We start from the raw sequence: 15,313 nt of genomic DNA, 5'->3' as shown, positions 1-15,313 counted from the left end.
GAAATGTAAGTAAATTTGAAATCTCTTGTGTGTGTGCATATGTGTAACCCCACAACTGCCTCCTCCATCTATCACTGATGCACATGGACAGATTCCCACATACACAACACATATAGCGGTGTATGCATACACACAACATGCATGCACAAATGTGCATGTACAAATCCACCAAATTACTCACACCCATAACACAAGGACATCCTTCCACTCTTCCCAACATCTAACTGCTGCTGCATCAGTGTACCCTGGAACCTTGAAAGGATCCCAGCTTGAAATCCTTGTTTGTCAGTACCACAAAGCTAGTGGTAAAGATGGCAAGGAACCGGGGCATCCATTGACAACACAGCCAATCTGCAAGAGGCAGGAAATGCTTGGCTCCAGCCAAGTGGCCACTACAGCTGTCCCAAGAGCAGGCTCTATGAAGCTCTGAAGCCTGAAGAATGCCACGCTAAGCAAGTCAGACAAACCATGAATTGAGAAGATTGAGGCAACGGGTGTCTGGATCATTCAGCCTGAAAAACACCATACTGGCTTCCCAAAAGCAGGTGCTGGGCCTTGGCCCACTGGGGCTCATCTCAGTGCACACAAAAAATAAGAGCAGCTGCCTAATCCCAAACACTGTTGAGGCCGAGACAAACCTGCTCACCCCTTTATGTGCACCTTTTTAGCAGCACACCTTGCAAAACCGTTCGCCTGTTCAGTTACAATGGCTTCACTTGCACTCGCTTTCAATTGACTTCACTAGCCCTCAGCGACATCATCACATAGCCAGATATGATTGGCTGGACAGCTTCACGGTGATATAACATTCACTATGTAATCTCTGACTGGATAGGGTCACCTTGGCATCCAATTCAGTAAGCATTGGCTTCATTTGCCCCCCACATAGTCAAATATGATTGGCTATGTAATACTGTGACGTCATCAGATTCGCTGCAGGATCCCTGGTTGGTTAGGATTACCTATACGGCTAATTCAGAAAGGAGATTCACTTTGGGGGATATGATACCCAATTGGATTTTAAAAAGCAGATGAATGTGAGCAGTCTAGCACTTCTGTTGTATAAAAAGCACTATTTTTGACCTAGAAATCAAAACTTGAGAATATTTGGTATGAAGCTGTTTTTTAAATCCGTGTAGGGATTCATTTATTTTTTACTTCTATATTTTGTTCATACAAAGAATTAAGAAATGCTGTACATCCTTCCCCCACCCCAGAGTCTGAAGTGGTGCAGTCCTGGAACACATGTTGCCACATGATCTGCTCTTCGCGCAGAGCAGTGGCGCAGTTTATTTTGACTTCTGAATGATTTCTTTTTAAAAAAAGAAAAAAAGCTGTTTCATCACTTTCCAAGATGAGTTCCTTGCCAGGAAGTTCAATGCCCACTGAGCTTGCCACCCAACATTGCCCTTAGCCTAACTCTACATCAAGAAATTAAGAAAAATTGTGCTAATGTTGCATTCATTAAAGCAGATTAGTTTTTAAAAATAAGAAGGCAAACGCCTTTTCCTTCACAGAGAAGGATGCCCCAGCTGAATGCCCAAGGAAGGAACTGCAGCACCAAGAGCAATAAAAGGGCACATTAATGATTTTTCAAAGCTCAGTTGTTCCCAGCTCAAGCTCATATTCATTTTTTTTTCTGTAGCACTTTTCATATGAGGATTTCAAAGTATTTTCCTGGCTGACATTAATTTAATTAAGACTGGCTTCAGCCGTGGGAGGCTGTGTGTTAACAATGGGTATAAAGCGGGTGTCATCAAGTGCAGCCTGTTATACGGCCTTCTGAGCTTGTTTGTGTTTTGAACCCCAGCACGTGAGCCACCGGTCACTTGCGGGGAAGGTTCTGGGAAGGGTTGGTGAAGCAAACTCCTACAAGGGTGAGGAGGAGCAGGAGCAGGAAAGACCTGGCAGGCTGCAAGAACAACTCAACCCATCCTTATCAGAAAGGGGAAAAGGAGAGTGGTTTCTGGGATGACGCATTCTGACACTTTCAGCAAAGGAATGATATTATGATAAAGCAGGCTTCCTCAACCTCGGCCCTCCAGATGTTTTTGGCCTACAACTCCCATGATCCCTAGCTAGCAGGACCAGCGGTCAGGGATGATGGGAATTGTAGTCTCAAAACATCTGGAGGGCCGAGGTTGAGGAAGCCTGCTCTAAAGGTCTCCCTGGGCCTAGCAGTACTTAAACCAGGAGCTGCCACCCTGAAAGCTAAGAGATTTGGTTAGAGCCTGCTGGATCAGGCCAGTGGCCCATCTAGTCCAGTATCCTGTTCACACAGTGGCCAACCCAAGGACAAGAGCCCTTTTCCCTCCTGCAGTTTCCAGCAACTGGTGTTCAGAAGCACTATTGCCCCCAACTGCAGAGACAGGTGATAGTCATCATGGCTAGTGGGCATCGATTACCTTATTCTCCATGAATTTATTTAATCTTTTAATCCAAGTTGTTGGCCATCACTGCATCTTACCCACAGAGGCTAGTGGCGCAGGACACCAAGTTCTAGAGGGTGCCAGGGAAGAGGTGGAGGCTGGATGCGGCGCCTCCCGGCATCAGCTTGCCGCCTCTGCCATGCCCGGAGCCTCCACCTGCCATAGCCACCACGGCATGGAGCAGCCAGCTGAGCCGGGAGCCGCCGCGTCCAGCCTCCACCTCTTCCCCGCCGGCAGAGCTGCCCTCCAGCCACTGCCCACCTCCTCCAGCCCTACAAAGCTGGGCGCGTTGCTGGCAGCACCGACCTCCCTAAAAAAGGTTGCAACTCTGGGAAAGCGGGGGGAGGGGTGTCAGAGGGATCTTTGCACCACAGCGCCAGATATGCTTAAGACGGCCCTGCTCCTGTGGGTGTATGTGCTGTGTAATGAAGTATTTAGTTTTATCTGTCTTGTTTGTTCGTTCGTTTAAAACTTACATCCCACCCTTCATCCAAAGACCCCAGGGTGGACATAGCTAAACTGATTTTTCAGTGCAAATTGAAAAATAACCATTACTAATATAAATTACTACAAATCAGGGGCCTGTGGTGAGTTGGAGACATGTAACTTACATGATTCTTCATACCTAAAGGTCTCAACATAACTTAAAAACATATTACAATAATATTAACTAAAAACTGTTGCATTAAACAACTCTCCAAGCTAGGGATGGGGAGAAATTTGATTCAGTTTTTATTTAAAGGCAAATTTTCACTTTCTGAAACAATGCATGAAGTAAAACACAGCCATCCTTTGAAATTCACAGTTCTCTGAATTTTGCAATATAGTTCCCTAGCCAAGGTATGTGTACAAAATGCATGCACTATAGTGTGCATATAAATACATACATTAGTGGTAGCAACATGCAAAATGCATTCTCTTAGGAAAAAACTGCATACAAATGTATATATTAAGAGAAATCGGTACTAAAAAGCTGATTAATTTTCATTAGGACTTCTTTTTTAAAAATTCACAGACTGCTATGGAATTGTGGAGGACTAAGCTGAAGACGGGAAAAATAAGAAACTCAGAGAAGCCGAACCTGACATATTCCCCCAAGTATACACTGCTGGCCATAAAATGATCAGCAGCAATCGCGCGCACACACACACAAAACAACAGTAGGCAGCTGTTTTGAGCAGGCAAGAGACAAATAGAAATATTGTATTTTTTAAAAAGTCTTAGCCAGCAGGTGAAGAGATGCTAAAACTTTGAGCTTGGCAAACCTCTCTGAGGAGAGCATTCCAAAGGTGGGGAGCCATTGCAAAAGACAATTATTTTTTTAAGTTCATCTTTATTCAATTAAAATACAAATATATATACATACATAAAGATAAAAAAGAAAAGATTAAGACAAGAAAAGAAAAAGGGAAAAAAGAAGACAATGATTTTATGAAGTGGTGCCAGGGACATGGGCAATAGTGAAGGTGCGCCAGATTAGATGTATGGCGATCAGATTCACCCACCTCTTGTGTCTCCGCACATACCAAAAAGAGACCACCTTCTCCCTTGTCCCTGGTATATCCCCCCCGCCATTGGCCATTGACTGGGGCTGATGGGAGTTGGATGGGGTTGATGGGCTGGTTTGGAACTCCAAAACATCTAGACAGCATCAGGTTGGGGGAAGGCTGGACTAGAGTGTGGGATTTCAAGGCTTCCTTGCCACCTCCTACACCACATTCTTTTTTATATTAATCGACAACATGTGTACCCTTCTAACGAAAACCAGAGTGGTCTTCTAAATCCACTTTTGTTCACAAGAGTACTTGCATTAATGCCCACCCATCTCCCTCCATAATCTGCCATTTTCTCCTCATTTCCAAATGGTCTGCACTGTCTAGATAGCACTTCCCTGCGCTAGAGCCAGAGGACTGAGTTACGGGGTCTGCATCTCCCTTTGGTGTAATAAAAAGACATATGGGGCAGGGGGAAGGAATCGGTCGCAATACATGAATGAGCAATGTTGTTGCAAAATAATATTTTTTCTCTCATTTGTTTATTTTCTTTGTTGCTTAATCCTTTTGATGATACTCTTAACCATTGCCAAGGGGGGGGGGGGATGGAGGGGGAAAGAATACTTGGCAACTGACAGGTTACAGACTCCCAATGCTGCCTTGGGGGATACGAGTGCAGCTCCTGCCCTTCCAGAGTTCTCCATTTCACCGCAAAAGAAGCTGCTATTAATACTTTCATTGGCCAGTGTACAATTAAAACAACAGTATTTCAAGCTTTCCAGTTAAAAAATAAGCCCATTCACATCCTAATATCTTGATGCAGTTGGCAGAAATAACAGTGTATGCCTCTGAGTTCCCAGTGGCTGGGAATCACAAGAGGGGAGAGGGCTGGTCCACTCAGGTCCTACTTTGGGGGCTTCGCATTGGGGCATCTGGTTGGTCACTGTGAGAATGACTAGGTGGGCCATTGGTTTCATCCAACAGGACTCCCATTACGTCCTTAACACACTACTCAATGCCTGGATGCCCATAAAAAGGAGAACATGGGATGAAACGTTCTCCCTTCCCATTGCATGTGTGATGTTCACTTCATCAAAACGGTTGGGTTTCCTTTCTTGATGGCACAGTAAATCACACCACCTATCCTAGCGAAGAGAAGTCATTAGAAGAGGAATAGAGACGGTCTGATTGTGCCATGCCGCCTTCAAAATATGCATACATCTTTTTCTCATCCTGGGCCCAGTTTGGGAAGTGATAGTGGTCACTGTTCTGCAGGTTTCGAAGGGGTTCGGCTGGAACCAAGAGACAACTGATTGTGATGGGTGCCTATGGGATAGCATATGTGACAGCGCCAACCCGCAGCGCTGGCGCAAGACATCTTGCTGCTGAGCCAAAGCTGACTAGATTGGCAGTTGAGTCTACCCTCAACATTGGTGATAGGAAGGCATCAGACTAGCTCAGGTGGGCAGGGCAGTTGTGTGGTGCAGACAGCCTCATCCTTCAGCCCTGTATCTCTTCTACCCACCACATAGCATCGACCACCTGAGAAATTTACCAGCTTACCAATTCAGGGTTATGAATCATAGAAAGCTGTGTTGTACTGAGTCAAACCATTGATCTGTTGAGCTCAGTATTGTCTACACGGACTGGCAGCAGCTCTTCCAGGATTTAGGCAGTAGTCTCTTCTAGCCCTGCCTGGAGATGTTGGGGATCGAACCTATGCACTTTTGCATGCAAACGAGATGCTCTGCCACTGAGCTACAGCCCCTCCTAAGCGCATTATTAGCCAGTGTACTCTTATGATTGTTCTGCGTTGTTATGATTACAATGATTTCAAATTATTGGTTCAGTTTATTACCAGCCCTCCACCATAAGGCCCCAGGGTGGGTTACAACAATTTAAGGTACAATATTTAAAAAAGTCTAACATAAATTACACTCCCAAGAATAGGGTAACAGTGATATAGCTATAGATTTCTTTGCTTATTATATAATATAACATAGAAGACCCCCATGGGAACTCATCATCTCATTCCATCACATGGTATGATTAACCACCAGCATCACTAGCTTCTAAGGTGCTCTCCTCAGGGGGAAATTGGACAAAGAGCTCCACTTGCTGCCTCAACTTCCTCACAGCAGCCATACATGCCTGCGGGTGTCTGTGCCACAGAGACCCACATGATTGCAACCAATCCATTAATCAAAATGATAGAAGCTGCCGGAAGTTGCCATGCAAGAGGATCCTGTCTCCAAGGCACCATCGGCAAGTTCTGAGGCTGTGTGGGTGGTGAGGAGGTTTCTGTGAAGTCAAGTTCTTGGTAGAGTCTTGTGTGGGCAGGGTTTCTGTGGAACTTGGAGGAGCAGAATGCTGCTTTCTCTCTCGCAGATAACGTGAAGGATCTGCTCCTCAGGAAGCTGAAGGGAGCCTTGAGTAGGGAAGGGCAAATCTGTCCATCTCAGTTTCTCAGCTTCTAAATCTTAAATTCATTGATTTAATACTCCCAATCTTAAATAGCATTTTAGTGTGTAGTGTGGAATTCTCCCAATTTTAGTACAGTGGTACCTCGGGTTACATACGCTTCAGGTTACAGACTTCGCTAACCCAGAAATATTGCTTCAGGTTAAGAACTTTGCTTCAGGATGAGAACAGAAATCGTGCTCCGGCGGGGCAGCGGCAGCAGGAGGCCCCGTTAGCTAAAGTGGTGCTTCAGGTTAAGAACAGTTTCAGGTTAAGAACAGACCTCCGGAACGAATTAAGTACTTAACCCGAGGTACCACTGTATGCAATTTTGCCTATTATGCATATATGCAAAACATATTTTTTCTAATATAGTGCATTTTTGAATATTATTTTTCACTAGACAAGGGATAAGTGAAACCGTCAATTTTGGTTTCTCTCAGTTTCTTATTTTTCCAATCATAAGTTCAATTCTCCACATTTCTACATCAGTTTGTGATTATTAGTTTTACTAGAGGCTGAACCTCAGCTTGCTCCACCCACCAACCCCCTACTATTCCCCCATTATCCCCCTAAAGCTTCCTCTTCCCACCCCATTCAAGTACTAAACCCTCCTTTCAGCTTCCCAACCCCATTTCTGGAGCCCCCTCTTTCTTCTATTCCACAGCCCCACTTTGCACCCCTGTTTTCACCTCCACTGCCATGGGTGCCGCCTTGAGCGCTGTGGAGGAAAGGATATAAGAGCAATAAAAATAAAATAATCCTCCTAAGGCCATTCAAGCTCATGGCCATCACAGCTTCATCTGGGATCAGATTCCAAAGTTTAATTGTTAGTAGCATTCGTATTATTAGTATTGTTACATTACATTATATTCCACCTTTCCTCCAAGGATCTCAAGGTGGCATATATGGTGCTCATCCCTCTGCATTTTATCCTCACAACAACTTTGTGCTGTGTGAAGAATTACTTTCTATTCCCTGTCCTGAATCTTCCCACATTCAAGGTCATTGGGTGCCCCTGAGTTCTCAATGCTATGAACAACTCCAGAAAGTGTTTTGTTTTTTTTTAAATGATATTTATTGAGAATTTAAAATTACAGAAAAAAGGAAAAAGAAAAGAGAAGGGGGGGAAAAGGAATTAAACAATACAAGTCAATAAAAAGGAAAAAAATACAAAACACACGATACATCAAAATGAAAAACAAAAATGAAAAAAAATATTAAAAACAAATCCAATATTCCCATATCTTTATCTTTCATTAACTTGTTTCATCGACCTCCTCACACCTCCCTTTTTTGTATTCTAATTATTAATTATCTCAGCAAATCCTTTCCATCTTTCACTATATTCTGTCCTTTGGTTGTCTTAATTTATTTTAACCTTATCTTACCATAAAAAACGCTAAAACTTAAAAACTTATTTGTACATAACTCCTTATAGCATTTCTACTAAAGCCAAATAGTTTCATTCCAACATTTTTCTAACACTCATTAATTTTACAATATTTCTTGATCTTGTTCTTAATTTCCTTCCTTTGTCACTGAGGAGTAGATCTCGGGGAGACTCCAACCTAACAATGTCTTTATCCCTTCTCGACAGGTCAGCCCAGTCTCCAAGGTAAGCACTAAAATCCAAAAGATATTTCGAAGCATGCTTCAATTTCCCTCCAAAGTTAAAGGCCCCCACAACTCCAGTCAAAACCAGATCCCAGCCAGAACATCCCTGCATAGGGGGATCTGTCCAACTTCCCATCTCCAATCCAAACGGGACTCCATCTCCCCAGGTCTGGCTCACTCCAGATTCGGTCATCAGAAACAACAGCTTATGTTCCTGCAAGGCCGCGGCTCTCTCCACTTGTATTACTTGAGGTTCAACAACAACCTCCTCCTTTGTCTTCTCCGCAGCTTGCCCTGTCAAAGCAGATTCCTGGGTCAGTTCCTCAGAAGGTTCTATATAAGTGTTCACTGTTTGTCCAAAATTATCAATTGCAGTAGTCATCAAATCCATCTTCTCATGAAGCTGTTCCAATAAAGCACTTGTTTTGCAAAAAGCAATCACTAAGGCTTCTTCTGTCCACATTCTTGTTCAAGGTCAATGTCTCGTTCTCACGATCTTTAATCTCTACAGCTGTAGAGTTCCCCAGGTCCACTCCAGCAACAGTTTCAAAAGCTCCCTCTAGGGGAAACAATTTCTATTTGTATCCGTCCTTTTAGAAGCAGATCCGGCAACAAAATTACTTTCGTTTTTCAAATATTTTGTTCCTTTTAAGTGCAAAAGGAAACATTGGAATCAATATGTTTCTCTTATTTAACTATCTGTCAACGTACGTTTTATTCACGGTCAATGAACTTTCCCAAAACGTCTGTCTTTTTGGCAGCCCATTCCCAGGTTCAAGATGGTAGAAATTTATCTTTCTTTACTCTCTCTCCTGCAGGCTTGAACAATCTAAGATTTTCCCCCTCTTCTCCTGCTTCCAAGTAGTTTTAGCCGATGGAGATTTAATCCTTTACAAAAAACTTTCCAGACTTTAGCTTGCAATGTCTTTGCTTCAATCTATTTACAAAAGCGGAAGGCGGACTTCCTGTTTAGAACCTTCCCGCTTCGGTGCCAAATTAAGATGTTTAGTAATCCAATTTTCCGTTCTACTCACGGGTAGTTGTTTAAAGTCCAATTGTCCGCAGGAAAAAGTCAGCACTCTCCGGCAACAGCAATGCGGCTTCACTCTGTGAAAAGAGCAATCGATTCAAAGCACCGCGCCGCTCACCCCACGTCGCTCCGGATCCCCGAAACCGGGTTTCCCTGCGAGTAGGGGAGGCGCAAAAGGTGCCAGCCCAATCCCACGTCCACAGGCTTCTCCCGCCTGTGGTTTTTGATGGGTCTCCGCCTCGCCGTGGCGGTCCAGACCCTGATTTCCACGAAGCGGATTCCTCCCGATCAGAGGAAATCCGCCATTGCCGGAGGCGCTAACCCGGAAGTCTCGGCAATAGCAAAAGTGTTAGTACACATCCACAAAAGGCAAAACTAACAGCATAATAGTAACCATGGATTGTTTTTCAGGAAAAGGGCCTGCTATGCCCTCAAAATAAGGACGGACAGTTTGGAGCATTATCTTAAAATACCTCCGTGGAACGATGAGATAAGGCAGCCTCATTACACGGCATCACAGGCCCAGATTATGTAACTAGTTTTGGTCTCCTCTAAATCATTAGCTACGGCCTTTCTCTACAGAGCATATGATCCAGAATCAAAGATTGCTGATATCCTAGATAAAAATCAATGTGAATGAAAACGTGCCCAGATCTCGGCACACCCTTTTCCACCTCTTGGCAAGGACAGTGTTGCCTTTTCACTCTGACAGACAGTTTAGCTGATAATATAATTGATTTCGCGCAAGCATTGCTCCATTTGGTAACCCACTTTTGAAAAACAAATGTGAGTTTGTGTCCAATGTTATAGGAAGTCCCCACCTCAGTGAAAACTGAGGAGGCTGGGGATAGATTCTGTAATGTCTCTTAAATGTAAGGCTAAACTGGGCATGATCCATACCTGAGCTTATTCCAGAACCTGTTTTTGGTGCCAGCACTGGAAATTCTGGATCGCACAGAATTTCTTCTTTTGGTATTTATCAGAGCCAAACTATTAAATACTGTATGTGTTTACAAAAAAAGAAGCAGAGATGTGAATCAGTCAATGAAGTCGCACTGTTGATATCCTACTATAGGACGACAATATGAACTACATTTTAATTCCACTTCCCCCCCCCCAAGGAGCTCAGGCCAATGTACATGGTATCCCCTCCTCTCATAACAATCCTGTGAGGTAAGAAAATAGACTGAAAGATTATGACTGACTCAAAGTCCCTCAGTGAGTTTCAGGATTTGAGCTCAAGGAGGATTTGAACCCAGCTCTCTCATACACTAGTATAGGGGTGGGCAACCTTTTTTCTGTCAAGGGCCACATTGCTATCTGTGGATGGAACCACCCCGCTCCCTCTTTGTCTCTGTCTCTTCTCTTCCCCCTAGCAGGCTGCTGAGGGAGCAACAGATTGCTCTTGCCAGTTATCTGAACTGATGGTTGCTTGCAAATGTCTTTTGAAATGAAGCCAAAGGCCATCACTGTTTGGTAAAACATACTTTGCTACTACACCACATGTGGTCTCAAAAGAACATCCCACCATCTTTTAAAACTGATTGGATACAGACTCTTGCAAAGCACATTAATAGAGCATTAAACAAGCAGATTAGGGGTCCTGCCACACTGTCCATGTTTTGTGGGAGGGACTCAAGTGCAATACTAGAAATTTAGGTTTGCGCAGTTGAAGTATTCTGTCACTGTAGGACAACAAATTGGCTTCTTTTTAAAGGACTTCTTCCAGTTTGGAAACTGATGAGTACATGAAAGGTGTAGGCTGGACAAATGACTAACAAGAAAATGTGTAGATACCCTGCAAGAAAATCAGGATGAATGCACATTGTCATTTAACCACCCTGTAAACAAACCACAACAAATGCTCAGTAAAACCCGGTTATAATCTAACCTCCTGTGCCAGCTTTGTGCAAGCATCTCAGGATGAATACTGAACAATCAGGTCACCTAGAGGAGCCCCAGATCCATAAGCATTGGGATGGGGCTCTTGGAGAACGCAGTTTCATTTGAGAATTGGGGTGCTACGGATAAGTCCCTATTTTCACCTGTGAAATATTGGAGGGTATTCTGAATTGAGTCCCAAGACAACGTCTGTTCACATGTGCAAAATAAGTGCAAAGAAGTCCAAGTTACATCTGCTTTGTGATGTAAGAAGCCACATCTAGTAGCATTCAGTGTAGCCCTCCAGCGGTTGCTGAGCTATAACTCCCATCACCCCTGGCCATTGGCCATGCTTGCTGGGGCTGATGGAAGTTGTAGCTCAGCCACACCTGAAGGGCCAAAAGTTCCCTAGACCTGGTCTGCAGTATAAGGCAGTAGTTGGGAACTTCAGACCCAGGGGCCCAGTGTGGCCCTCCAGACCTGTCTACTTGGCCCTTGGATTTCTGCCCAGGCCATACCTCTTCTCTAAGGATTCATACCTGGCTGGAATGAGTCATTGAACTCTGATAACGGCTGTGGCTTGCTTGAACAGAGGAGAGAAAGGAAGTGTGTGTAGAAACTAGTCCACTGCACAAAGGTAACATTTACATTAACTATACCAATAATTAAGTAGCCAATTACTATTGGTATACAAAACCCTCGTCAGATTGGGACCAGTTTACTGGCAGGGTTACTTTATCCCATAGGTGGCAACTTAATCGTTTTGATCTGGCAAACTGGCGGTACGACAAGTACCACAAAACACTCCTTTCACATTTGTGAGATATCCATCTTTTAGTGTGGCAGCGCCTACACTGAGGAACTCCCGTCCTGCTGACCTCAGGCAGGCACCTCCCCTGTACTCTTTCAGCACCTGCTTAAAACATTTCTGTTTGCAGAAGCCTGTCCAGATGCCTATATGTTGATATGATTTAATCTCTTTTGTTGTTGGTGTTAATTGTCTTGAAATGTTTTCAATTGTTTTCAACTGCGCTTCATCGATAACATTAATACTTCTTGTAAACTGCTTAGGGGCTTTGCTGCAACCAACTGCTATATATGTTTTGTTTAATAAAATAATTTGAATAATTGCTCCACCCACTTTTGCTTTTGGCCCAGCCCACTAACAGCATATGGTCCCTGGAAGATTGGTGAGATGGGAATGCGGTCCTCCAGTTGGAAAAAAAGGTGTCTTCTCTCTGGTATACTAGGAGAACCTTGTAGCTGGCAGCCCTAACAGAAATATTCCTGGTTTCGTTAATTCCTTGCATTATTTTTACATCTGCAGCGGGGTCACACACTGAGTCCAGTCTTCATGCTCCATCTGTCCTCTATATGCACATTTTGGTTCAATTTCTGCCATATTTCACGAAGTCTCCAGTCTCTCTCCCTAGACTTTCTGGAGTCCTCTTTGTTAGATGGATTGCTGGATGATTCATTGCACCCAAGAGACTTAATACAGTACATAAAATATTCTTATTCCTAATTTATTTCTCTTCTTTATTTTCATTCTCTTCTTTGGCCCCTCACTGGATTTTTATTTTATTTATTTGGCCATGCAACATAAAATAAATATTCACAAATAGAGACTGTAAGGGGGGGCAGTAGGAGGTGGAATTGGTTTTGGACGCTGTTTTCAGGGTTCACTGCTTTTCAATTTATTTAACCAGAGGGTGGAAGGCTGGGAATAGGGAAGAGAGCAACCCCTCCTCACCAGTTCCATTCCTTTATTGTCCCCTGGCTCTGTGCTGCCTTGAACTACTTCTGAATATTGCTGAGGCTGGGATAAATTCTTAAATTCATTCTGCGATTGGAGCATGCATGGTTTGCTTTCAGAGCAGACCCAAGACATTTCACTTCCTGAAGTCAAGGATGTGCTGCTGGCCCAATTCCAAATACTAAAATCATATGGACTAGCAGCTGAATCTTAAGGCAGATCCACACCATACATCCAAAGCACATTCTATGCACATTTAAAGCACAGGAGTTCGCAGGGGTCTTTGCAGGGTGGAGCCATGTGCTTCAAGTGTGCATTGAATCTGTTTTAAACATGTGGATCTGCTACAACTACAGCACCGCAGAGGGGGTAGTGTCTTCCTTTGCACTTGAGGTAGGGATGGGGGAGAAATTCAATGCAAACCCCCAGTTTTGATTGAATCTACCTAATTTGCACCACGCAAAGCAATACAAGAACAAAAATATAGCTATCCTTCGAAAATCACACTTTTTATATCTGTTTTAATTTTGTTTTGGGGGGTGTTATATGATTCTAAGTGCTTTCAGTGCTGTTTTTATGAGAGAGAGAGAGAGAGAGAGAGAGAGAGAGAGAGAGAGAGAGAGAGATTTTAGTTGTATCTGTTTTAAATTATGCTATGAGTTGCCTTGGAAGATACGCAGGTTACAAATAAAATGCAATGCAATGCAAGAGTGAGATGAAATTTATTTCTATTTAAGTTATAGCCATCCCCCCCTATTTTTTCCATTTCTTGCCCCTATGCCTATAAATTAGCATATGCAAATCAAGCCAATTGGTGTCCTTTTTTGTCCTCTCTTTCAGTGATGCTTAAATGGCCATCCTAATCAGGCATGTTTATTCTGACCACAACATGCCCAGGCCTCATCCTACTACCCACATCTGCTTCATTATCTAATTCAACTGTGCTGTAATAACAGATGGATGTATGGTTAGTTAAATGGAAACCTCCACACATCCGGATTGCTTCACAGAGCCATGTGGCAACACTTTCACAGGAGCAATCCTTTATCTTGGCAGAGGAGCACAGCACCAGCAGTCTACCCACTGCTGAATCTCCTAATATGTGTCAACATTCCCACATGTTAGCCACAAGTTCTGAGATCAAACGAGAGCATCCTCCCATTCCTACCATCCTTGCCCTGAGGTTAAATCAATGGAGAACAAAGAGATGTTGGAAGGGTGGCGTGCATGTTGCTAAAGACCAACTCCACTGATTATGTATGTCAGTGCACTGCCTTTCTTTGAGCATTAGGAGCAAGAAAGTTTGCATCAAAACAGACAAAAATACAGCATGCATATATATATATATATATATATATATATGGGTTACCAGACATCCCTGTTTCCCAGGAACAGTCCCCGGATTTGCAAATAAGTCCCCAGACAAATTTCATCCCCGGAATGTCCCCAGATTTCATCTAATGTCCCCAGGAAACGCAGCAGCGGCACTCTTAGCAGCCCAGAGCAGTTGGCTCTGGCTGGCTTCAGGAGCTGCTCAGAAGTCCCCATATGATGGTGGTGCAGGGGCTGTAAGATGCAGCTTCCGGGCTGCCTCCACCTTTCCTGACCCCAGCAACTAAGCTGTGAAGGGAGGCTTCATGCTGCCTCTCGGAGCAGCCTCCCAACTCCTACTTGCGTGGAAGCAGGAGCAGGGCTGGGATCTCTCAGCTGTGAAGGGAGGCTTCACGCTGCCTATCAGAGCTTGCGTGCAACCAGGAGGGGGCAGGTTAGGCAACGGGAAGCCTCCCTTCCCAGCTGGGGAATCCCCGGGCCCTCCTGCTTGCACGCAAGTAGGAATGGGATTGGGGCTGCTCCAATGGGAAGGGAGGCAGTGGGCTGCCTGGAGATCCCTGTCCCCTCCTGCTTGCACGCAAGTAGGAATGGCATTGGGGCTGCTCCAATGGGAAGGGAGGCATCACACTGCCCAAGCCTCACCGCTGCTGCCACTCTCGGCCCTTCTTCTCCGCCTTCCATGCCTGACCCACCACACACTGCTTCACCACCACCACCACCACCGAAGAACCAACAACTCGGGGGCTGCCCAGGCTCATGGAGAAAGGAGATAGAAGCCTCGGAGGAAGGGGAAACATGGCGGTTGAAGTCAAGATGGCCGCTGCCCCTCAACCTCCCAAACGTGTATTAATTAACTAACTAACTAACTAACTAACTAACTAACTATTGTGTCCCTGGATTCATTGAAAAAAATCTGGTAACCTATCTATCTATCTATCTATCTATCTATCTATCTATCTATCTATCTATTGCTGTGTATATATATAACACCACCCTGCTATTTATCAGTCTATAGAATGCCACTGATTCATAATAATTCATAAAAATACAATCCATTAAAGGCAGTGTATCAAAATGTAACTGAATAAAGTTTGGCATTTAACATCCCCATTGGGTAAGGCCCACTGATTTCTGTTTGTTGACCCTATGTAGGACTAAGTCTGGAGCTACCCTCTGTTCACCAATGTGCAAGCTACAGCTGATGGGAATTATTCTCCAAATCATCCAGAGGGCACCAGGTTGGTGAAGGCTTGCCTAGGCTTCAAGGTAGGGCTTTAAGCCAGTTGCAGAGCATCTGTTCTGCATGTAGAAGATC

The sequence above is a fragment of the Podarcis muralis genome, chromosome 7 (assembly GCF_964188315.1).
Source record: "Podarcis muralis chromosome 7, rPodMur119.hap1.1, whole genome shotgun sequence".
Classification (NCBI taxonomy): Eukaryota; Metazoa; Chordata; class Lepidosauria; order Squamata; family Lacertidae; genus Podarcis; species Podarcis muralis.
The sequence above is the reverse complement of the archived record's forward strand: the minus strand, read 5'-3'. Positions refer to the sequence as shown.